Source organism: Balaenoptera ricei, chromosome 16, assembly GCF_028023285.1.
Source record: "Balaenoptera ricei isolate mBalRic1 chromosome 16, mBalRic1.hap2, whole genome shotgun sequence".
Lineage (NCBI taxonomy): Eukaryota > Metazoa > Chordata > Mammalia > Artiodactyla > Balaenopteridae > Balaenoptera > Balaenoptera ricei.
The window spans coordinates 80,730,886-80,757,724 of NC_082654.1; positions in this window are offsets into that span (position 1 = coordinate 80,730,886).

Here is a 26,839-nt window from a genome sequence, read left to right on the forward strand (position 1 = left end):
TTGTTCCACAGACCCTGTGACTCCTACCACCACCAAGAGCACTCCTACTTCTACCACAGAAACCACTACTCCAACAACCACAATGAACACTGCTACTTCTACTGCAGAAACTACTGCTCCTACCACCACCACGAGCGAACTACATCTACCACCAACACTACTATGCCTAACACCATCACGAGCGCTCCTACTTCTACCACAGACACTATTACTCCAAGAAACACCATGAGCTCTCCTCCCTCTACCATAGACACTACTCCTCCTACCAACACAACGAGCGCTCCTACTTCTATCAAAGAAACTACTACCCTACCACCACCATGAACGCTCCTACTTCTACCACAGAACATGCAACGCATACCACCACCACAAGTGTTACTACTTCTACCACAATACCTGCTTCTCCCACCACCACCGCGAGTGGATCTTCTTGTACCCCAAAACCTTCTACTCCTACCAACACAACGAGAGCACCTACTTCTACCACCGGCCCTGCTACCTCTACCTCCATCACGAGCGATTCTATTTCTACAACAGAAACTACTACTCCTACCAACAGGAAGAGAGCTCCTACTTCTTCTACAGAAACTACTATTCCTACTACCACCACGAGCGCAACTACTTCTACCACAGACCGTACTACTCCTACCACCACCCCGAGTGTAAGTACTTCTACCACAGACACTACTGCTCTTACCACCACCACGAGTGCAAATACTTCTACCACAGACACTAGTGTTCCTACCACCAACACTGGTGCCAGTACTTCTACCACAGAAACTACTACTCCTACACCCACCACGAGCGCAACTACTTCTACCACAGACATTTCTACTGCTATCACAACCATGAGCCTCCTACTTCTATCAGAGACCGTGCAATTACTACCAGGAGGACTAGCGCTCTTCCTTCTAACACAGACACTACTACGCCTACCTCCATCACTAGCCCTTCTACTTCTACCACCATACCTGCTACTTCTACCACCACCATGAGCACAACTACTTCTACCACAGACACTACGACTCCTGTCACCACCACAAATGCTCATACAAATACGAAAGAGAATACTACTCCTACCACCCCCACGAGAACCACTGCTTCTAACACAGACACTACTACTCTTACCACTATCACGAGAGAACCTATGTGTACCACAGACCCTGCTATTCCTATCACCACCACGAGCACTGCGACTTCTACCACAGAAACTACTACTCGTAACACCACCATGGGCGCTCATACTTCTACCAAAGACACTACTACACCTTCAACCACCACGAGCGCTCATACTTCTACCAAAGACATTATTACTCCTAGAACCACTACGACCACCACTACTGCTATCACAAACGCTACTAATCCTACCACAACCACGGGAGCACCTACTTCTACCACAGACCCTGATATTCCTACCAACACCCTGAGCGCTCCTACTTCTACCACAGAAACTACTACTACTACCACCAACACGAGCACTCCTATTTCTACCACGGAAACTACTAATTCTCCCTCCACCACGAGCACAGCTTCTACTACCACAGAGAACACTACTCTTACCACCACCACCAGTGCTCCTACTTCTACCACAGACACTACTACTCCAAGCACCTCCACGAGCACTCCTACATCTACCACAGACAGTACTACTCCTACCAACAAAATGAGCACTCCTACTTCTACCAAAGAAACTACTATCCTACCAGCACCATGAGCACTCCTACTTCTACCACAGAACATGCAACTCCAAGCACCACCACAGGCGATACTACTTCTAGCACAAAACCTGCTACTCCTACCACCACCACGAGTGCAACTACTTGTACCACAAAATATGCTACTCCTTCCAACACGATGAGAGCACCTAATTCTACCACAGGCCCTGCTACTCCTACCTCCATCACGAGCGATCATACTTCTACCCCAGAATCTACTGCTCCTACCACCAAGAGTGCTCCTACTTCTACCAAAGAAACTACTAGTTCTCCCACCCCCACGAGCACAACTACTTCTACCAGAGCACTACTACTCCTACCACCAGAACGAGAGCCACTACTTCTACCCTAGAAACTACTACTACCACAAACACCACGAGTGCTTCTTCTTCTACCACAAAACCTGTTATGCCTACCACCACCACGAGCGATCCTACTTCTACCACAGACACTACTACACCTACCACCACCACGAGCAATCCTACTTCTACCACAGAATCAACTACTCCTAACACCACCACGAGCGCTCCTGCTTCTACCACAGAAAGTACTACTCCTACCACCAGCACGAGCGCAACAACTTCTACTACAGACACTAATACACCTACAACCAAGATGAGTGCTCCTACTTCTACCACAGTCACCACTACTCCCACCAACACCACGAGCGCTCCTACTTCTACCACAGACAGTCCTACTCCTACCACCACCACGAGCGCTCCTACCTCTAAGGAAGTATCTAGTACTCTGAACACCACCACGAGCTCTCCTACTTCTACTAGAGAAACTACTACTACCAAGACCACGAACGCTCCTACTTCTTCCACAGACTGTGCAACTCCTACCACCACCAAGTGTGCTCCTACTTCTCACACAGAACATGCTGCTCCTACCACCACCACGAGCAAAACTACTTCTAACAGAGACCCTGCTACTCGTACCACCACGAGAGCACCTACTTCTACCACAGGCACGGCAACTCCTACCACCACAATGAGCGCTCCTAATTCAACCACAGAAACTAAAACACCCACCAGCACCACGAGCGCCCCTACTTCTAGTACAGACTCTAGTACTCCTACCACCAACAGGAACGCTCCTACTTCTACCACAGAAACTACTACTAATACCACGGGAACGAGCACAACATCTTCTACCACAGACAGAACTATTCCTACCACCACCACGAGTTCCCGTACTTCTACCACAGACAATACTACTACCTCCACCAGGAGCACAAGTACTTCTAGCACACAAACTACTACTCCTACCACCACCACGAGTGCAACTACTACTACCACTGACACAACTACTCCTACCACCACCACGAGTTCGCATATTTCTACGAAAGACTTTGCTACTCCTACCTGCCTCACGATCACCAGTCCTTCAACCACAGAAATTACTACACCTACCACCAACAGAAGAACACCTCCTTGTACCACAGACCCTGTTACTCCTACCACCACCAAGAGCACTCCTACTTCTACCACAGAAACTACTACTCCAACCACCACAACGAACACTCCTACTTCTACTGCAGAAAATACTGCTCCTATCACCACCACGAGCGAACTACATCTACCACAGACACTACTACTCCTTACACCATCACGAGCTCTCCTACTTCTACTAGAGGAACTACTACTACCAAGACCACGAGCGCTCCTATTTCTTCCACAGACTGTGCAACTCCTACCACCACCAAGTGCGCTCCTACTTCTCACACAGAACATGCTGCTCCTACCACCACCATGAGCAAAACTACTTCTAATAGAGACCCTGCTACTCGTAACACCACCCTGAGAGCACCTACTTCTACCACAGGCACTGCAACTCCTACCACCACAATGAGTGCTCCTAATTCAATCACAGAAACAAAAACTCCCACCAGCACCACGAGTGCCCCTACTTCTACTACAGACACTAGTACTCCTACCACAACCAGGAACGCTCCTACTTCTACCACAGGAAGTACTACTAATACCACGGGAACGAGCACAACAACTTCTACCACAGACAGTGCTATTCCTACCACCACCACGAGCTCTCCTACTTCTACCACAGACACTACTACTCCTACCACCACCACGAGTGCAACTACTACTACCACTGAAACTACTATTCCTACCACCACCATGAGTGCACATATGTCTACGAAAGTCATTACTACTACCAACCACACGATCACCAGTCCTTCTACCACAGAAACTACTACTCCTACCTCCACCACAAGAGCACCTACTTGTTCCACAGACCCTGTGACTCCTACCACCACCAAGAGCACTCCTACTTCTACCACAGAAACCACTACTCCAACAACCACAATGAACACTGCTACTTCTACTGCAGAAACTACTGCTCCTACCACCACCACGAGCGAACTACATCTACCACCAACACTACTATGCCTAACACCATCACGAGCGCTCCTACTTCTACCACAGACACTATTACTCCAAGAAACACCATGAGCTCTCCTCCCTCTACCATAGACACTACTCCTCCTACCAACACAACGAGCGCTCCTACTTCTATCAAAGAAACTACTACCCTACCACCACCATGAACGCTCCTACTTCTACCACAGAACATGCAACGCATACCACCACCACAAGTGTTACTACTTCTACCACAATACCTGCTTCTCCCACCACCACCGCGAGTGGATCTTCTTGTACCCCAAAACCTTCTACTCCTACCAACACAACGAGAGCACCTACTTCTACCACCGGCCCTGCTACCTCTACCTCCATCACGAGCGATTCTATTTCTACAACAGAAACTACTACTCCTACCAACAGGAAGAGAGCTCCTACTTCTTCTACAGAAACTACTATTCCTACTACCACCACGAGCGCAACTACTTCTACCACAGACCGTACTACTCCTACCACCACCCCGAGTGTAAGTACTTCTACCACAGACACTACTGCTCTTACCACCACCACGAGTGCAAATACTTCTACCACAGACACTAGTGTTCCTACCACCAACACTGGTGCCAGTACTTCTACCACAGAAACTACTACTCCTACACCCACCACGAGCGCAACTACTTCTACCACAGACATTTCTACTGCTATCACAACCATGAGCCTCCTACTTCTATCAGAGACCGTGCAATTACTACCAGGAGGACTAGCGCTCTTCCTTCTAACACAGACACTACTACGCCTACCTCCATCACTAGCCCTTCTACTTCTACCACCATACCTGCTACTTCTACCACCACCATGAGCACAACTACTTCTACCACAGACACTACGACTCCTGTCACCACCACAAATGCTCATACAAATACGAAAGAGAATACTACTCCTACCACCCCCACGAGAACCACTGCTTCTAACACAGACACTACTACTCTTACCACTATCACGAGAGAACCTATGTGTACCACAGACCCTGCTATTCCTATCACCACCACGAGCACTGCGACTTCTACCACAGAAACTACTACTCGTAACACCACCATGGGCGCTCATACTTCTACCAAAGACACTACTACACCTTCAACCACCACGAGCGCTCATACTTCTACCAAAGACATTATTACTCCTAGAACCACTACGATCACCACTACTGCTATCTCAAACGCTACTAATCCTATCACAACCACGGGAGCACCTACTTCTACCACAGACCCTGATATTCCTACCAACACCCTGAGCTCTCCTACTTCTACCACAGAAACTACTACTACTACCACCAACACGAGCACTCCTACTTCTACCACGGAAACTACTAATTCTCCCTCCACCACGAGCACAGCTTCTACTACCACAGACAATACTACTCTTACAACCACCACCAGTGCTCCTACTTCTACCACAGAAACTACTACTACTACCACCAACACGAGCACTCCTACTTCTACCACGGAAACTACTAATTCTCCCTCCACCACGAGCACAGCTTCTACTACCACAGACAATACTACTCTTACAACCACCACCAGTGCTCCTACTTCTACCACAGACACTACTACTCCAAGCACCTCCACGAGCACTCCTACATCTACCACAGACACTACTACTCCTACCAACAAAATGAGAACTCCTTCTTCTACCAAAGAAACTACTACCCTACCACCACCATGAGCACTCCTACTTCTACCACAGAACATCCAACTCCAAGCACCACCACAGGCGATACTACTTCTAGCACAAAACCTGCTACTCCTACCACCACCACGAGTGCAACTACTTGTACCACAAAATATGCTACTCCTTCCAACACGACGAGAGCACCTACTTCTACCACAGGCCCTGCTACTCCTACCTCCATCACGAGCGATCATACTTCTACCCCAGAATCTACTGCTCCTACCACCAAGAGTGCTCCTACTTCCACCACAGAAACTGCTAGTTCTCCCACCCCCACGAGCACAACTACTTCTATCAGAGCACTACTACTCCTACCACCAGAACGAGAGCCACTACTTCTACCCTAGAAACTACTACTACCACAAACACCACGAGTGCTTCTTCTTCTACCACAAAACCTGTTATGCCTACCACCACCACGAGCGATCCTACTTCTACCACAGACACTACTACACCTACCACCACCACGAGCAATCCTACTTCTACCACAGAATCAACTACTCCTAACACCACCACAAGCGCTCCTGCTTCTACCACAGAAAGTACTACTCCTACCACCAGCACGAGCGCAACAACTTCTACTACAGACACTAATACACCTACAACCAAGATGAGTGCTCCTACTTCTACCACAGTCACCACTACTCCCACCAACACCACGAGCGCTCCTACTTCTACCACAGACAGTCCTACTCCTACCACCACCACGAGCGCTCCAACCTCTAAGGAAGTATCTAGTACTCTGAACACCACCACGAGCTCTCCTACTTCTACTAGAGAAACTACTACTACCAAGACCACGAACGCTCCTACTTCTTCCACAGACTGTGCAACTCCTACCACCACCAAGTGCGCTCCTACTTCTAACACAGAACATGCTGCTCCTACCACCACCACGAGCAAAACTACTTCTAACAGAGACCCTGCTACTCGTAACACCACCCTGAGAGCACCTACTTCTACCACAGGCACTGCAACTCCTACCACCACAATGAGCGCTCCTAATTCAACCACAGAAACTAAAACTCCCACCAGCACCACGAGTGCCCCTACTTCTACTACAGACACTAGTACTCCTACCACCAACAGGAACGCTCCTACTTCTACCACAGAAACTAATACCAATACCACAGGAAGGAGCACAACAACTTCTACCACAGACAGAACTATTCCTACCACCACCACGAGTTCCCGTACTTCTACCACAGACAATACTACTACCTCCACCACGAGCACAAGTACTTCTAGCACATAAACTACTACTCCTACCACCACCACGAGTGCAACTACTACTACCACTGACACTACTACTCCTACCACCACCACGAGTGCGCATATTTCTACGAAAGACTTTACTACTCCTACCTGCCCCACGATCACCAGTCCTTCAACCACAGAAACTACTACACCTACCACCAACAGAAGAACACCTCCTTGTACCACACACCCTGTTACTCCTACCACCACCAAGAGCACTCCTACTTCTACCACAGAAACTACTACTCCAACCACCACAACGAACACTCCTACTTCTACTGCAGAAAATACTGCTCCTATCACCACCACGAGCGAACTACATCTACCACAGACACTACTACTCCTAACACCATCACGAGCGCTCCTACTTCTACCACAGACACTATTACTCCAAGAAGCACCATGAGTGATCTCCTCCCTCTACCACAGACACTACTCCTCCTAACAACACAACAAGCGCTCCTACTTCTATCAAAGAAACTATTACCCTACCACCACCACGAGCGCTCGTACCTCTAACAAAGTATCTAGTACTCTGAACACCACCACGAGCTCTCCTACTTCTACTAGAGGAACTACTACTACCAAGACCACGAGCGCTCCTATTTCTTCCACAGACTGTGCAACTCCTACCACCACCAAGTGCGCTCCTACTTCTCACACAGAACATGCTGCTCCTACCACCACCACGAGCAAAACTACTTCTAACAGAGACCTGCTACTCGTAACACCACCCTGAGAGCACCTACCTCTACCACAGGCACGGCAACTCCTACCACCACAATGAGCGCTCCTAATTCAACCACAGAAACAAAAACTCCCACCACCACCACGAGCGCCCCTACTTCTACTACAGACACTAGTACTCCTAACACAACCAGGAACGCTCCTACTTCTACCACAGGAACTACTACTAATACCACGGGAACGAGTACAACAACTTCTACCACAGACAGTACTATTGCTACCACCACCACGAGCTCTCCTACTTCTACCACAGACACTACTACTCCTACCACCACCACGAGTGCAACTACTACTACCACTGAAACTACTATTCCTACCACCACCATGACTGCACATATGTCTACGAAAGTCATTACTACTCCTACCAACCACACGATCACCAGTCCTTCTACCACAGAAACTACTACTCCTACCTCCACCACAAGAGCACCTACTAGTTCCACAGACCCTGTGACTCCTACCACCACCAAGAGCACTCCTACTTCTACCACAGAAACCACTACTCCAACCACCACAACGAACACTGCTACTTCTACTGCAGAAACTACTGCTCCTACCACCACCACGAACGAACTACATCTACCACCGACACTACTATGCCTAACACCATCACGAGCGCTCCTACTTCTACCACAGACACTATTACTCCAAGAAACACCATGAGCTCTCCTCCCTCTACCATAGACACTACTCCTCCTACCAACACAACGAGCGCTCCTACTTCTATCAAAGAAACTACTACCCTACCACCAACATGAACGCTCCTACTTCTACCACAGAACATGCAACTCAGACCACCACCACAAGTGTTACTACTTCTACCACAATACCTGCTTCTCCTACCACCACCGCGAGTGGATCTTCTTGTACCCCAAAACCTTCTACTCCTACCAACACAACGAGAGCACCTACTTCTACCACAGGCCCTGCTACCTCTACCTCCATCACGAGAGATCCTATTTCTACAACAGAAACTACTACTCCTACCAACAGGAAGAGAGCTCCTACTTCTTCTACAGAAACTATTATTTCTACTACCACCACGAGCGCAACTACTTCTACCACAGACCGTACTACTCCTACCACCACCCCGAGTGTAAGTACTTCTACCACAAACACTACTGCTCTTACCACCACCACGAGTGCAAATACTTCTACCACAGACACTAGTGTTCCTACCACCAACACTGGTGCCAGTACTTCTACCACAGAAACTACTACTCCTACACCCACCACGAGCGCAACTACTTCTACCACAGACATTTCTACTGCTATCACAACCATGAGCCTCCTACTTCTATCAGAGACCGTGCAATTACTACCAGGAGGACTAGCGCTCTTCCTTCTAACACAGACACTACTACGCCTACCTCCATCACTAGCCCTCCTACTTCTACCACCATACCTGCTACTTCTACCACCACCATGAGCACAACTACTTCTACCACAGACACTACGACTCCTGTCACCACCACGAATGCTCATACAAATACGAAACAGAATACTACTCCTACCACCCCCACGAGAACCACTGCTTCTAACACAGACACTACTACTCTTACCACTATCACGAGAGAACCTATGTGTACCACAGACCCTGCTATTCCTATCACCACCACGAGCACTGCGACTTCTACCACAGAAACTACTACTCGTAACACCACCATGGGCGCTCATACTTCTACCAAAGACACTACTACACCTTCAACCACCACGAGCGCTCATACTTCTACCAAAGACATTATTACTCCTAGAACCACTACGACCACCACTACTGCTATCACAAACGCTACTAATCCTACCACAACCACGGGAGCACCTACTTCTACCACAGACCCTGATATTCCTACCAACACCCTGAGCGCTCCTACTTCTACCACAGAAACTACTACTACTACCACCAACACGAGCACTCCTATTTCTACCACGGAAACTACTAATTCTCCCTCCACCACGAGCACAGCTTCTACTACCACAGACAATACTACTCTTACCACCACCACCAGTGCTCCTACTTCTACCACAGACACTACTACTCCAAGCACCTCCACGAGCACTCCTACATCTACCACAGACAGTACTACTCCTACCAACAAAATGAGCACTCCTACTTCTACTAAAGAAACTACTATCCTACCAGCACCATGAGCACTCCTACTTCTACCACAGAACATGCAACTCCAAGCACCACCACAGGCGATACTACTTCTAGCACAAAACCTGCTACTCCTACCACCACCACGAGTGCAACTACTTGTACCACAAAATATGCTACTCCTTCCAACACGATGAGAGCACCTAATTCTACCACAGGCCCTGCTACTCCTACCTCCATCACGAGCGATCATACTTCTACCCCAGAATCTACTGCTCCTACCACCAAGAGTGCTCCTACTTCTACCAAAGAAACTACTAGTTCTCCCACCCCCACGAGCACAACTACTTCTACCAGAGCACTACTACTCCTACCACCAGAACGAGAGCCACTACTTCTACCCTAGAAACTACTACTACCACAAACACCACGAGTGCTTCTTCTTCTACCACAAAACCTGTTATGCCTACCACCACCACGAGCGATCCTACTTCTACCACAGACACTACTACACCTACCACCACCACGAGCAATCCTACTTCTACCACAGAATCAACTACTCCTAACACCACCACGAGCGCTCCTGCTTCTACCACAGAAAGTACTACTCCTACCACCAGCACGAGCGCAACAACTTCTACTACAGACACTAATACACCTACAACCAAGATGAGTGCTCCTACTTCTACCACAGTCACCACTACTCCCACCAACACCACGAGCGCTCCTACTTCTACCACAGACAGTCCTACTCCTACCACCACCACGAGCGCTCCTACCTCTAAGGAAGTATCTAGTACTCTGAACACCACCACGAGCTCTCCTACTTCTACTAGAGAAACTACTACTACCAAGACCACGAACGCTCCTACTTCTTCCACAGACTGTGCAACTCCTACCACCACCAAGTGTGCTCCTACTTCTAACACAGAACATGCTGCTCCTACCACCACCACGAGCAAAACTACTTCTAACAGAGACCCTGCTACTCGTACCACCACGAGAGCACCTACTTCTACCACAGGCACGGCAACTCCTACCACCACAATGAGCGCTCCTAATTCAACCACAGAAACTAAAACACCCACCAGCACCACGAGCGCCCCTACTTCTAGTACAGACTCTAGTACTCCTACCACCAACAGGAACGCTCCTACTTCTACCACAGAAACTACTACTAATACCACGGGAACGAGCACAACATCTTCTACCACAGACAGAACTATTCCTACCACCACCACGAGTTCCCGTACTTCTACCACAGACAATACTACTACCTCCACCAGGAGCACAAGTACTTCTAGCACACAAACTACTACTCCTACCACCACCACGAGTGCAACTACTACTACCACTGACACAACTACTCCTACCACCACCACGAGTTCGCATATTTCTACGAAAGACTTTGCTACTCCTACCTGCCTCACGATCACCAGTCCTTCAACCACAGAAATTACTACACCTACCACCAACAGAAGAACACCTCCTTGTACCACAGACCCTGTTACTCCTACCACCACCAAGAGCACTCCTACTTCTACCACAGAAACTACTACTCCAACCACCACAACGAACACTCCTACTTCTACTGCAGAAAATACTGCTCCTATCACCACCACGAGCGAACTACATCTACCACAGACACTACTACTCCTTACACCATCACGAGCTCTCCTACTTCTACTAGAGGAACTACTACTACCAAGACCACGAGCGCTCCTATTTCTTCCACAGACTGTGCAACTCCTACCACCACCAAGGGCGCTCCTACTTCTCACACAGAACATGCTGCTCCTACCACCACCATGAGCAAAACTACTTCTAATAGAGACCCTGCTACTCGTAACACCACCCTGAGAGCACCTACTTCTACCACAGGCACTGCAACTCCTACCACCACAATGAGTGCTCCTAATTCAATCACAGAAACAAAAACTCCCACCAGCACCACGAGCGCCCCTACTTCTACTACAGACACTAGTACTCCTACCACAACCAGGAACGCTCCTACTTCTACCACAGGAAGTACTACTAATACCACGGGAACGAGCACAACAACTTCTACCACAGACAGTGCTATTCCTACCACCACCACGAGCTCTCCTACTTCTGCCACAGACACTACTACTCCTACCACCACCACGAGTGCAACTACTACTACCACTGAAACTACTATTCCTACCACCACCATGAGTGCACATATGTCTACGAAAGTCATTACTACTACCAACCACACGATCACCAGTCCTTCTACCACAGAAACTACTACTCCTACCTCCACCACAAGAGCACCTACTTGTTCCACAGACCCTGTGACTCCTACCACCACCAAGAGCACTCCTACTTCTACCACAGAAACCACTACTCCAACAACCACAATGAACACTGCTACTTCTACTGCAGAAACTACTGCTCCTACCACCACCACGAGCGAACTACATCTACCACCAACACTACTATGCCTAACACCATCACGAGCGCTCCTACTTCTACCACAGACACTATTACTCCAAGAAACACCATGAGCTCTCCTCCCTCTACCATAGACACTACTCCTCCTACCAACACAACGAGCGCTCCTACTTCTATCAAAGAAACTACTACCCTACCACCACCATGAACGCTCCTACTTCTACCACAGAACATGCAACGCATACCACCACCACAAGTGTTACTACTTCTACCACAATACCTGCTTCTCCCACCACCACCGCGAGTGGATCTTCTTGTACCCCAAAACCTTCTACTCCTACCAACACAACGAGAGCACCTACTTCTACCACCGGCCCTGCTACCTCTACCTCCATCACGAGCGATTCTATTTCTACAACAGAAACTACTACTCCTACCAACAGGAAGAGAGCTCCTACTTCTTCTACAGAAACTACTATTCCTACTACCACCACGAGCGCAACTACTTCTACCACAGACCGTACTACTCCTACCACCACCCCGAGTGTAAGTACTTCTACCACAGACACTACTGCTCTTACCACCACCACGAGTGCAAATACTTCTACCACAGACACTAGTGTTCCTACCACCAACACTGGTGCCAGTACTTCTACCACAGAAACTACTACTCCTACACCCACCACGAGCGCAACTACTTCTACCACAGACATTTCTACTGCTATCACAACCATGAGCCTCCTACTTCTATCAGAGACCGTGCAATTACTACCAGGAGGACTAGCGCTCTTCCTTCTAACACAGACACTACTACGCCTACCTCCATCACTAGCCCTTCTACTTCTACCACCATACCTGCTACTTCTACCACCACCATGAGCACAACTACTTCTACCACAGACACTACGACTCCTGTCACCACCACAAATGCTCATACAAATACGAAAGAGAATACTACTCCTACCACCCCCACGAGAACCACTGCTTCTAACACAGACACTACTACTCTTACCACTATCACGAGAGAACCTATGTGTACCACAGACCCTGCTATTCCTATCACCACCACGAGCACTGCGACTTCTACCACAGAAACTACTACTCGTAACACCACCATGGGCGCTCATACTTCTACCAAAGACACTACTACACCTTCAACCACCACGAGCGCTCATACTTCTACCAAAGACATTATTACTCCTAGAACCACTACGACCACCACTACTGCTATCACAAACGCTACTAATCCTACCACAACCACGGGAGCACCTACTTCTACCACAGACCCTGATATTCCTACCAACACCCTGAGCGCTCCTACTTCTACCACAGAAACTACTACTACTACCACCAACACGAGCACTCCTATTTCTACCACGGAAACTACTAATTCTCCCTCCACCACGAGCACAGCTTCTACTACCACAGAGAACACTACTCTTACCACCACCACCAGTGCTCCTACTTCTACCACAGACACTACTACTCCAAGCACCTCCACGAGCACTCCTACATCTACCACAGACAGTACTACTCCTACCAACAAAATGAGCACTCCTACTTCTACCAAAGAAACTACTATCCTACCAGCACCATGAGCACTCCTACTTCTACCACAGAACATGCAACTCCAAGCACCACCACAGGCGATACTACTTCTAGCACAAAACCTGCTACTCCTACCACCACCACGAGTGCAACTACTTGTACCACAAAATATGCTACTCCTTCCAACACGATGAGAGCACCTAATTCTACCACAGGCCCTGCTACTCCTACCTCCATCACGAGCGATCATACTTCTACCCCAGAATCTACTGCTCCTACCACCAAGAGTGCTCCTACTTCTACCAAAGAAACTACTAGTTCTCCCACCCCCACGAGCACAACTACTTCTACCAGAGCACTACTACTCCTACCACCAGAACGAGAGCCACTACTTCTACCCTAGAAACTACTACTACCACAAACACCACGAGTGCTTCTTCTTCTACCACAAAACCTGTTATGCCTACCACCACCACGAGCGATCCTACTTCTACCACAGACACTACTACACCTACCACCACCACGAGCAATCCTACTTCTACCACAGAATCAACTACTCCTAACACCACCACGAGCGCTCCTGCTTCTACCACAGAAAGTACTACTCCTACCACCAGCACGAGCGCAACAACTTCTACTACAGACACTAATACACCTACAACCAAGATGAGTGCTCCTACTTCTACCACAGTCACCACTACTCCCACCAACACCACGAGCGCTCCTACTTCTACCACAGACAGTCCTACTCCTACCACCACCACGAGCGCTCCTACCTCTAAGGAAGTATCTAGTACTCTGAACACCACCACGAGCTCTCCTACTTCTACTAGAGAAACTACTACTACCAAGACCACGAACGCTCCTACTTCTTCCACAGACTGTGCAACTCCTACCACCACCAAGTGCGCTCCTACTTCTAACACAGAACATGCTGCTCCTACCACCACCACGAGCAAAACTACTTCTAACAGAGACCCTGCTACTCGTACCACCACGAGAGCACCTACTTCTACCACAGGCACGGCAACTCCTACCACCACAATGAGCGCTCCTAATTCAACCACAGAAACTAAAACACCCACCAGCACCACGAGCGCCCCTACTTCTAGTACAGACTCTAGTACTCCTACCACCAACAGGAACGCTCCTACTTCTACCACAGAAACTACTACTAATACCACGGGAACGAGCACAACATCTTCTACCACAGACAGAACTATTCCTACCACCACCACGAGTTCCCGTACTTCTACCACAGACAATACTACTACCTCCACCAGGAGCACAAGTACTTCTAGCACACAAACTACTACTCCTACCACCACCACGAGTGCAACTACTACTACCACTGACACAACTACTCCTACCACCACCACGAGTTCGCATATTTCTACGAAAGACTTTGCTACTCCTACCTGCCTCACGATCACCAGTCCTTCAACCACAGAAATTACTACACCTACCACCAACAGAAGAACACCTCCTTGTACCACAGACCCTGTTACTCCTACCACCACCAAGAGCACTCCTACTTCTACCACAGAAACTACTACTCCAACCACCACAACGAACACTCCTACTTCTACTGCAGAAAATACTGCTCCTATCACCACCACGAGCGAACTACATCTACCACAGACACTACTACTCCTTACACCATCACGAGCTCTCCTACTTCTACTAGAGGAACTACTACTACCAAGACCACGAGCGCTCCTATTTCTTCCACAGACTGTGCAACTCCTACCACCACCAAGTGCGCTCCTACTTCTCACACAGAACATGCTGCTCCTACCACCACCATGAGCAAAACTACTTCTAATAGAGACCCTGCTACTCGTAACACCACCCTGAGAGCACCTACTTCTACCACAGGCACTGCAACTCCTACCACCACAATGAGTGCTCCTAATTCAATCACAGAAACAAAAACTCCCACCAGCACCACGAGTGCCCCTACTTCTACTACAGACACTAGTACTCCTACCACAACCAGGAACGCTCCTACTTCTACCACAGGAAGTACTACTAATACCACGGGAACGAGCACAACAACTTCTACCACAGACAGTGCTATTCCTACCACCACCACGAGCTCTCCTACTTCTACCACAGACACTACTACTCCTACCACCACCACGAGTGCAACTACTACTACCACTGAAACTACTATTCCTACCACCACCATGAGTGCACATATGTCTACGAAAGTCATTACTACTACCAACCACACGATCACCAGTCCTTCTACCACAGAAACTACTACTCCTACCTCCACCACAAGAGCACCTACTTGTTCCACAGACCCTGTGACTCCTACCACCACCAAGAGCACTCCTACTTCTACCACAGAAACCACTACTCCAACAACCACAATGAACACTGCTACTTCTACTGCAGAAACTACTGCTCCTACCACCACCACGAGCGAACTACATCTACCACCAACACTACTATGCCTAACACCATCACGAGCGCTCCTACTTCTACCACAGACACTATTACTCCAAGAAACACCATGAGCTCTCCTCCCTCTACCATAGACACTACTCCTCCTACCAACACAACGAGCGCTCCTACTTCTATCAAAGAAACTACTACCCTACCACCACCATGAACGCTCCTACTTCTACCACAGAACATGCAACGCATACCACCACCACAAGTGTTACTACTTCTACCACAATACCTGCTTCTCCCACCACCACCGCGAGTGGATCTTCTTGTACCCCAAAACCTTCTACTCCTACCAACACAACGAGAGCACCTACTTCTACCACCGGCCCTGCTACCTCTACCTCCATCACGAGCGATTCTATTTCTACAACAGAAACTACTACTCCTACCAACAGGAAGAGAGCTCCTACTTCTTCTACAGAAACTACTATTCCTACTACCACCACGAGCGCAACTACTTCTACCACAGACCGTACTACTCCTACCACCACCCCGAGTGTAAGTACTTCTACCACAGACACTACTGCTCTTACCACCACCACGAGTGCAAATACTTCTACCACAGACACTAGTGTTCCTACCACCAACACTGGTGCCAGTACTTCTACCACAGAAACTACTACTCCTACACCCACCACGAGCGCAACTACTTCTACCACAGACATTTCTACTGCTATCACAACCATGAGCCTCCTACTTCTATCAGAGACCGTGCAATTACTACCAGGAGGACTAGCGCTCTTCCTTCTAACACAGACACTACTACGCCTACCTCCATCACTAGCCCTTCTACTTCTACCACCATACCTGCTACTTCTACCACCACCATGAGCACAACTACTTCTACCACAGACACTACGACTCCTGTCACCACCACAAATGCTCATACAAATACGAAAGAGAATACTACTCCTACCACCCCCACGAGAACCACTGCTTCTAACACAGACACTACTACTCTTACCACTATCACGAGAGAACCTATTTGTACCACAGACCCTGCTATTCCTATCACCACCACGAGCACTGCGACTTCTACCACAGAAACTACTACTCGTAACACCACCATGGGCGCTCATACTTCTACCAAAGACACTACTACACCTTCAACCACCACGAGCGCTCATACTTCTACCAAAGACATTATTACTCCTAGAACCACTACGACCACCACTACTGCTATCACAAACGCTACTAATCCTACCACAACCACGGGAGCACCTACTTCTACCACAGACCCTGATATTCCTACCAACACCCTGAGCGCTCCTACTTCTACCACAGAAACTACTACTACTACCACCAACACGAGCACTCCTATTTCTACCACGGAAACTACTAATTCTCCCTCCACCACGAGCACAGCTTCTACTACCACAGAGAACACTACTCTTACCACCACCACCAGTGCTCCTACTTCTACCACAGACACTACTACTCCAAGCACCTCCACGAGCACTCCTACATCTACCACAGACAGTACTACTCCTACCAACAAAATGAGCACTCCTACTTCTACCAAAGAAACTACTATCCTACCAGCACCATGAGCACTCCTACTTCTACCACAGAACATGCAACTCCAAGCACCACCACAGGCGATACTACTTCTAGCACAAAACCTGCTACTCCTACCACCACCACGAGTGCAACTACTTGTACCACAAAATATGCTACTCCTTCCAACACGATGAGAGCACCTAATTCTACCACAGGCCCTGCTACTCCTACCTCCATCACGAGCGATCATACTTCTACCCCAGAATCTACTGCTCCTACCACCAAGAGTGCTCCTACTTCTACCAAAGAAACTACTAGTTCTCCCACCCCCACGAGCACAACTACTTCTACCAGAGCACTACTACTCCTACCACCAGAACGAGAGCCACTACTTCTACCCTAGAAACTACTACTACCACAAACACCACGAGTGCTTCTTCTTCTACCACAAAACCTGTTATGCCTACCACCACCACGAGCGATCCTACTTCTACCACAGACACTACTACACCTACCACCACCACGAGCAATCCTACTTCTACCACAGAATCAACTACTCCTAACACCACCACGAGCGCTCCTGCTTCTACCACAGAAAGTACTACTCCTACCACCAGCACGAGCGCAACAACTTCTACTACAGACACTAATACACCTACAACCAAGATGAGTGCTCCTACTTCTACCACAGTCACCACTACTCCCACCAACACCACGAGCGCTCCTACTTCTACCACAGACAGTCCTACTCCTACCACCACCACGAGCGCTCCTACCTCTAAGGAAGTATCTAGTACTCTGAACACCACCACGAGCTCTCCTACTTCTACTAGAGAAACTACTACTACCAAGACCACGAACGCTCCTACTTCTTCCACAGACTGTGCAACTCCTACCACCACCAAGTGCGCTCCTACTTCTAACACAGAACATGCTGCTCCTACCACCACCACGAGCAAAACTACTTCTAACAGAGACCCTGCTACTCGTACCACCACGAGAGCACCTACTTCTACCACAGGCACGGCAACTCCTACCACCACAATGAGCGCTCCTAATTCAACCACAGAAACTAAAACACCCACCAGCACCACGAGCGCCCCTACTTCTAGTACAGACTCTAGTACTCCTACCACCAACAGGAACGCTCCTACTTCTACCACAGAAACTACTACTAATACCACGGGAACGAGCACAACATCTTCTACCACAGACAGAACTATTCCTACCACCACCACGAGTTCCCGTACTTCTACCACAGACAATACTACTACCTCCACCAGGAGCACAAGTACTTCTAGCACACAAACTACTACTCCTACCACCACCACGAGTGCAACTACTACTACCACTGACACAACTACTCCTACCACCACCACGAGTTCGCATATTTCTACGAAAGACTTTGCTACTCCTACCTGCCTCACGATCACCAGTCCTTCAACCACAGAAATTACTACACCTACCACCAACAGAAGAACACCTCCTTGTACCACAGACCCTGTTACTCCTACCACCACCAAGAGCACTCCTACTTCTACCACAGAAACTACTACTCCAACCACCACAACGAACACTCCTACTTCTACTGCAGAAAATACTGCTCCTATCACCACCACGAGCGAACTACATCTACCACAGACACTACTACTCCTTACACCATCACGAGCTCTCCTACTTCTACTAGAGGAACTACTACTACCAAGACCACGAGCGCTCCTATTTCTTCCACAGACTGTGCAACTCCTACCACCACCAAGTGCGCTCCTACTTCTCACACAGAACATGCTGCTCCTACCACCACCATGAGCAAAACTACTTCTAATAGAGACCCTGCTACTCGTAACACCACCCTGAGAGCACCTACTTCTACCACAGGCACTGCAACTCCTACCACCACAATGAGTGCTCCTAATTCAATCACAGAAACAAAAACTCCCACCAGCACCACGAGTGCCCCTACTTCTACTACAGACACTAGTACTCCTACCACAACCAGGAACGCTCCTACTTCTACCACAGGAAGTACTACTAATACCACGGGAACGAGCACAACAACTTCTACCACAGACAGTGCTATTCCTACCACCACCACGAGCTCTCCTACTTCTACCACAGACACTACTACTCCTACCACCACCACGAGTGCAACTACTACTACCACTGAAACTACTATTCCTACCACCACCATGAGTGCACATATGTCTACGAAAGTCATTACTACTACCAACCACACGATCACCAGTCCTTCTACCACAGAAACTACTACTCCTACCTCCACCACAAGAGCACCTACTTGTTCCACAGACCCTGTGACTCCTACCACCACCAAGAGCACTCCTACTTCTACCACAGAAACCACTACTCCAACAACCACAATGAACACTGCTACTTCTACTGCAGAAACTACTGCTCCTACCACCACCACGAGCGAACTACATCTACCACCAACACTACTATGCCTAACACCATCACGAGCGCTCCTACTTCTACCACAGACACTATTACTCCAAGAAACACCATGAGCTCTCCTCCCTCTACCATAGACACTACTCCTCCTACCAACACAACGAGCGCTCCTACTTCTATCAAAGAAACTACTACCCTACCACCACCATGAACGCTCCTACTTCTACCACAGAACATGCAACGCATACCACCACCACAAGTGTTACTACTTCTACCACAATACCTGCTTCTCCCACCACCACCGCGAGTGGATCTTCTTGTACCCCAAAACCTTCTACTCCTACCAACACAACGAGAGCACCTACTTCTACCACCGGCCCTGCTACCTCTACCTCCATCACGAGCGATTCTATTTCTACAACAGAAACTACTACTCCTACCAACAGGAAGAGAGCTCCTACTTCTTCTACAGAAACTACTATTCCTACTACCACCACGAGCGCAACTACTTCTACCACAGACCGTACTACTCCTACCACCACCCCGAGTGTAAGTACTTCTACCACAGACACTACTGCTCTTACCACCACCACGAGTGCAAATACTTCTACCACAGACACTAGTGTTCCTACCACCAACACTGGTGCCAGTACTTCTACCACAGAAACTACTACTCCTACACCCACCACGAGCGCAACTACTTCTACCACAGACATTTCTACTGCTATCACAACCATGAGCCTCCTACTTCTATCAGAGACCGTGCAATTACTACCAGGAGGACTAGCGCTCTTCCTTCTAACACAGACACTACTACGCCTACCTCCATCACTAGCCCTTCTACTTCTACCACCATACCTGCTACTTCTACCACCACCATGAGCACAACTACTTCTACCACAGACACTACGACTCCTGTCACCACCACAAATGCTCATACAAATACGAAAGAGAATACTACTCCTACCACCCCCACGAGAACCACTGCTTCTAACACAGACACTACTACTCTTACCACTATCACGAGAGAACCTATGTGTACCACAGACCCTGCTATTCCTATCACCACCACGAGCACTGCGACTTCTACCACAGAAACTACTACTCGTAACACCACCATGGGCGCTCATACTTCTACCAAAGACACTACTACACCTTCAACCACCACGAGCGCTCATACTTCTACCAAAGACATTATTACTCCTAGAACCACTACGATCACCACTACTGCTATCTCAAACGCTACTAATCCTATCACAACCACGGGAGCACCTACTTCTACCACAGACCCTGATATTCCTACCAACACCCTGAGCTCTCCTACTTCTACCACAGAAACTACTACTACTACCACCAACACGAGCACTCCTACTTCTACCACGGAAACTACTAATTCTCCCTCCACCACGAGCACAGCTTCTACTACCACAGACAATACTACTCTTACAACCACCACCAGTGCTCCTACTTCTACCACAGAAACTACTACTACTACCACCAACACGAGCACTCCTACTTCTACCACGGAAACTACTAATTCTCCCTCCACCACGAGCACAGCTTCTACTACCACAGACAATACTACTCTTACAACCACCACCAGTGCTCCTACTTCTACCACAGACACTACTACTCCAAGCACCTCCACGAGCACTCCTACATCTACCACAGACACTACTACTCCTACCAACAAAATGAGAACTCCTTCTTCTACCAAAGAAACTACTACCCTACCACCACCATGAGCACTCCTACTTCTACCACAGAACATCCAACTCCAAGCACCACCACAGGCGATACTACTTCTAGCACAAAACCTGCTACTCCTACCACCACCACGAGTGCAACTACTTGTACCACAAAATATGCTACTCCTTCCAACACGACGAGAGCACCTACTTCTACCACAGGCCCTGCTACTCCTACCTCCATCACGAGCGATCATACTTCTACCCCAGAATCTACTGCTCCTACCACCAAGAGTGCTCCTACTTCCACCACAGAAACTGCTAGTTCTCCCACCCCCACGAGCACAACTACTTCTATCAGAGCACTACTACTCCTACCACCAGAACGAGAGCCACTACTTCTACCCTAGAAACTACTACTACCACAAACACCACGAGTGCTTCTTCTTCTACCACAAAACCTGTTATGCCTACCACCACCACGAGCGATCCTACTTCTACCACAGACACTACTACACCTACCACCACCACGAGCAATCCTACTTCTACCACAGAATCAACTACTCCTAACACCACCACAAGCACTCCTGCTTCTACCACAGAAAGTACTACTCCTACCACCAGCACGAGCGCAACAACTTCTACTACAGACACTAATACACCTACAACCAAGATGAGTGCTCCTACTTCTACCACAGTCACCACTACTCCCACCAACACCACAAGCGCTCCTACTTCTACCACAGACAGTCCTACTCCTACCACCACCACGAGCGCTCCAACCTCTAAGGAAGTATCTAGTACTCTGAACACCACCACGAGCTCTCCTACTTCTACTAGAGAAACTACTACTACCAAGACCACGAACGCTCCTACTTCTTCCACAGACTGTGCAACTCCTACCACCACCAAGTGTGCTCCTACTTCTAACACAGAACATGCTGCTCCTACCACCACCACGAGCAAAACTACTTCTAACAGAGACCCTGCTACTCGTAACACCACCCTGAGAGCACCTACTTCTACCACAGGCACTGCAACTCCTACCACCACAATGAGCGCTCCTAATTCAACCACAGAAACTAAAACTCCCACCAGCACCACGAGTGCCCCTACTTCTACTACAGACACTAGTACTCCTACCACCAACAGGAACGCTCCTACTTCTACCACAGAAACTAATACCAATACCACAGGAAGGAGCACAACAACTTCTACCACAGACAGAACTATTCCTACCACCACCACGAGTTCCCGTACTTCTACCACAGACAATACTACTACCTCCACCACGAGCACAAGTACTTCTAGCACACAAACTACTACTCCTACCACCACCACGAGTGCAACTACTACTACCACTGACACAACTACTCCTACCACCACCACGAGTTCGCATATTTCTACGAAAGACTTTGCTACTCCTACCTGCCTCACGATCACCAGTCCTTCAACCACAGAAATTACTACACCTACCACCAACAGAAGAACACCTCCTTGTACCACAGACCCTGTTACTCCTACCACCACCAAGAGCACTCCTACTTCTACCACAGAAACTACTACTCCAACCACCACAACGAACACTCCTACTTCTACTGCAGAAAATACTGCTCCTATCACCACCACGAGCGAACTACATCTACCACAGACACTACTACTCCTTACACCATCACGAGCTCTCCTACTTCTACTAGAGGAACTACTACTACCAAGACCACGAGCGCTCCTATTTCTTCCACAGACTGTGCAACTCCTACCACCACCAAGTGCGCTCCTACTTCTCACACAGAACATGCTGCTCCTACCACCACCATGAGCAAAACTACTTCTAATAGAGACCCTGCTACTCGTAACACCACCCTGAGAGCACCTACTTCTACCACAGGCACTGCAACTCCTACCACCACAATGAGTGCTCCTAATTCAATCACAGAAACAAAAACTCCCACCAGCACCACGAGTGCCCCTACTTCTACTACAGACACTAGTACTCCTACCACAACCAGGAACGCTCCTACTTCTACCACAGGAAGTACTACTAATACCACGGGAACGAGCACAACAACTTCTACCACAGACAGTGCTATTCCTACCACCACCACGAGCTCTCCTACTTCTACCACAGACACTACTACTCCTACCACCACCACGAGTGCAACTACTACTACCACTGAAACTACTATTCCTACCACCACCATGAGTGCACATATGTCTACGAAAGTCATTACTACTACCAACCACACGATCACCAGTCCTTCTACCACAGAAACTACTACTCCTACCTCCACCACAAGAGCACCTACTTGTTCCACAGACCCTGTGACTCCTACCACCACCAAGAGCACTCCTACTTCTACCACAGAAACCACTACTCCAACAACCACAATGAACACTGCTACTTCTACTGCAGAAACTACTGCTCCTACCACCACCACGAGCGAACTACATCTACCACCAACACTACTATGCCTAACACCATCACGAGCGCTCCTACTTCTACCACAGACACTATTACTCCAAGAAACACCATGAGCTCTCCTCCCTCTACCATAGACACTACTCCTCCTACCAACACAACGAGCGCTCCTACTTCTATCAAAGAAACTACTACCCTACCACCACCATGAACGCTCCTACTTCTACCACAGAACATGCAACGCATACCACCACCACAAGTGTTACTACTTCTACCACAATACCTGCTTCTCCCACCACCACCGCGAGTGGATCTTCTTGTACCCCAAAACCTTCTACTCCTACCAACACAACGAGAGCACCTACTTCTACCACCGGCCCTGCTACCTCTACCTCCATCACGAGCGATTCTATTTCTACAACAGAAACTACTACTCCTACCAACAGGAAGAGAGCTCCTACTTCTTCTACAGAAACTACTATTCCTACTACCACCACGAGCGCAACTACTTCTACCACAGACCGTACTACTCCTACCACCACCCTGAGTGTAAGTACTTCTACCACAGACACTACTGCTCTTACCACCACCACGAGTGCAAATACTTCTACCACAGACACTAGTGTTCCTACCACCAACACTGGTGCCAGTACTTCTACCACAGAAACTACTACTCCTACACCCACCACGAGCACAACTACTTCTACCACAGACATTTCTACTGCTATCACAACCATGAGCCTCCTACTTCTATCAGAGACCGTGCAATTACTACCAGGAGGACTAGCGCTCTTCCTTCTAACACAGACACTACTACGCCTACCTCCATCACTAGCCCTTCTACTTCTACCACCATACCTGCTACTTCTACCACCACCATGAGCACAACTACTTCTACCACAGACACTACGACTCCTGTCACCACCACAAATGCTCATACAAATACGAAAGAGAATACTACTCCTACCACCCCCACGAGAACCACTGCTTCTAACACAGACACTACTACTCTTACCACTATCACGAGAGAACCTATGTGTACCACAGACCCTGCTATTCCTATCACCACCACGAGCACTGCGCCTTCTACCACAGAAACTACTACTCGTAACACCACCATGGGCGCTCATACTTCTACCAAAGACACTACTACACCTTCAACCACCACGAGCGCTCATACTTCTACCAAAGACATTATTACTCCTAGAACCACTACGATCACCACTACTGCTATCTCAAACGCTACTAATCCTATCACAACCACGGGAGCACCTACTTCTACCACAGACCCTGATATTCCTACCAACACCCTGAGCTCTCCTACTTCTACCACAGAAACTACTACTACTACCACCAACACGAGCACTCCTACTTCTACCACGGAAACTACTAATTCTCCCTCCACCACGAGCACAGCTTCTACTACCACAGACAATACTACTCTTACAACCACCACCAGTGCTCCTACTTCTACCACAGAAACTACTACTACTACCACCAACACGAGCACTCCTACTTCTACCACGGAAACTACTAATTCTCCCTCCACCACGAGCACAGCTTCTACTACCACAGACAATACTACTCTTACAACCACCACCAGTGCTCCTACTTCTACCACAGACACTACTACTCCAAGCACCTCCACGAGCACTCCTACATCTACCACAGACACTACTACTCCTACCAACAAAATGAGAACTCCTTCTTCTACCAAAGAAACTACTACCCTACCACCACCATGAGCACTCCTACTTCTACCACAGAACATCCAACTCCAAGCACCACCACAGGCGATACTACTTCTAGCACAAAACCTGCTACTCCTACCACCACCACGAGTGCAACTACTTGTACCACAAAATATGCTACTCCTTCCAACACGACGAGAGCACCTACTTCTACCACAGGCCCTGCTACTCCTACCTCCATCACGAGCGATCATACTTCTACCCCAGAATCTACTGCTCCTACCACCAAGAGTGCTCCTACTTCCACCACAGAAACTGCTAGTTCTCCCACCCCCACGAGCACAACTACTTCTATCAGAGCACTACTACTCCTACCACCAGAACGAGAGCCACTACTTCTACCCTAGAAACTACTACTACCACAAACACCACGAGTGCTTCTTCTTCTACCACAAAACCTGTTATGCCTACCACCACCACGAGCGATCCTACTTCTACCACAGACACTACTACACCTACCACCACCACGAGCAATCCTACTTCTACCACAGAATCAACTACTCCTAACACCACCACAAGCGCTCCTGCTTCTACCACAGAAAGTACTACTCCTACCACCAGCACGAGCGCAACAACTTCTACTACAGACACTAATACACCTACAACCAAGATGAGTGCTCCTACTTCTACCACAGTCACCACTACTCCCACCAACACCACGAGCGCTCCTACTTCTACCACAGACAGTCCTACTCCTACCACCACCACGAGCGCTCCAACCTCTAA